Source organism: Marmota marmota, unplaced genomic scaffold, assembly GCF_001458135.2.
Source record: "Marmota marmota marmota unplaced genomic scaffold, marMar, whole genome shotgun sequence".
Classification (NCBI taxonomy): domain Eukaryota; kingdom Metazoa; phylum Chordata; class Mammalia; order Rodentia; family Sciuridae; genus Marmota; species Marmota marmota.
In genome coordinates this window covers 3,610,903-3,613,343 of record NW_025999869.1, presented here as the reverse complement: position 1 = coordinate 3,613,343, position 2,441 = coordinate 3,610,903, and positions in this window count along the sequence as shown.

Sequence of the window (2,441 nt, the reverse complement as noted above, 5' to 3'; positions counted from 1 at the left end):
TATATATATATATATATTTTTTTTTTTTTTTTTTCCTGGAGATTGAATTCAGGGGTGCCTAACCATGAGCCACATCTCCAGCCCTGTCTATTTTTTATTTTGAAACAGGTTCTAAGTTGCTCAGGATGTCACTAAGTTGCTGAGGCTGGCCTCAAATTGCAATCCTCCTGCCTCAGCCTTCTCAGTCACTAGGACTATAGGCAGGCACCTCCACTCCAGGTGACTGTTCACAATTTTACCCTAACATACACTTTAAACACTAGTCCCCATCTCAATCTAATTTTTACTGTATCTGCAATACATATGCTTTTGTCATGCTTACATATTGTATTATATATATTTCTATATTTTCATATTATACAGGTTGAGCATCCCTAATTCCAAAATCCAAAACCCCAAATGTTCCAAAATCTGAAAATTCTGAGCACTGACATGATGCCTCAAGTGGAGAATTCCACACCTAGCCTCGTGGGCACGGCAGGCAGAACACATTGTATGAATTATCTTCCCGCTACGGCATTCACTCTCACACGTGAGACAAATGATTAGGTTATGGGACTAGTAACCTCATCAGTGGGTTAATCCACTGATATGGATTAACTGTGGGCAGGTAGGGTGTGGCTAGAAGAGGTAGGCCCCTGGAATGTGCCTCTGGGTTTAGACTTCGTCTGGTGAGTGGATCTCTGTTTCCTGGTCGCCGTGTCCTGAGCTCCTTTCCTCCACCGCGTCCTTCCTCCATGATGTGCTGCCTCACTCAGTCCCAGAGCAATGGAGTCAGCCGATTATGGACTGAATCTCCAAAACCGTGAGCCAAAATAAACTTCCTCCTCTACATTATTCATGGTCAGTTATATTGGTCACAATGATACAAAAGCTGGCTAAAACCATCCCCAAGATATCTCATTTCAAAATATTTGAAAATTCAGAACAATCCAAAATTCCAAACACTTCTGGTCCCAAGCATTTCAGATAAGGTATATTCAATCTATGTATAAAATGTAGTTACATATATATTTATCATATATATTTATGTATGTAAAATATATAATATATAAATTATATTTATAAATAAAATTTATAAATTTTATTTTATATATAGGTGTATGTATATATATATATATATAATAACTAAGAATGCTTTTTTAAAAAAAAAGGCAAGAGGGCCAATATCCTTGAGGAATTAATGTCCTACTGTGAACACAGAGCCTGTGAGCAGAGGAACTAACCCCTCAGACACTGACCCAGGCTCCCCTGCACACACACAGGGTCCACTAGGGCAGCCCTTGCTGGTGTGGGCCCCAATGGATACCTTTGTCATGTTGGCAGCGAGCCCCTAAAGAACGGCAAGCCACTTAGGGTAACTCAGGCAATAAAGGAATTACATGACACAAAAAGGGAGCTAGAATCTCCCTGAAATCCAGGAACACACCATGCCCTGTGACCATGGAGCTTGGAAATGAGGGTTGTAAGAATTCAAGATGGCACCAGGGCTCCAGCAGCAGGAGCGCCGGGGCTTTTCTCCAGCACAACAACTTCACCTTGACATGGCCACTCTCTAGTGTCAGCTCTCCTGTGTGCCTCTGTCCCTTCTCATGCTTTCAACCTTCTGTCTGCTCCTCTGCATCCTCAGAACTCTGATTTTCTTATAGCCCCATGCAGCCATTCCCAATTTACCTAGATTTTTCATTGTTGTGACCAAAACACCTGAAAAGAACAACTTAAAGGAGGAAAAGTTTATTTGGGGCTCAGGGTTTCAGAGGTCTCAGTCCCTAGGCAGATGACTTCATTGCTCTGGGCCCAAAGTGAGACAGCACATCATGGGGACAGGATCCAGCAGAGGAAAGCTACTCCCCTTTGGGCAGCAAAGTGGAGGGGACGACTGCAGGAAAAACAACCCTTCCAGGGCACACTCCCAGTGACACACATCCTCCATGAACCTACCTATTGTCACCACCCAGTTATTCAAATGAGGATGGGCCAATTAGGTTACGGCTCTCATAATCTACTCATTTTACCTCTGAATATTCTTTCATGAACAGGAACTTTTCATTAACAGTACGCCTCATATCCAAATCACAACATTCAGCTCCTGGCTCCCAAAAGCTCATGTCCATCTCACAATACAAAACACATTTAGTTCCTCTCCAAGAGCTGATAGTCTTATGAGCTTTAGCATTGTCCAAAAGTCCAGCCCAAGTCAAAAGTCTCCTCTGAGACTCAAGGCAAACACCCGACTGTGAGCCCATGGAAAAATCAAAAGCAAGGCACATATATAGGCACGTATATCCAACATACAATGGCACAGAGTCAACATGCCCATTCCAAAAAGAAGGAAAAGTGGCATGAAAGACAAAATGAGGCCAAAGCAAAATGGAAACACAGGTGGGCAAATAGTCTGGTAACTCCAAATACAGCATCTGGGACACATGGCGGAGAGATAT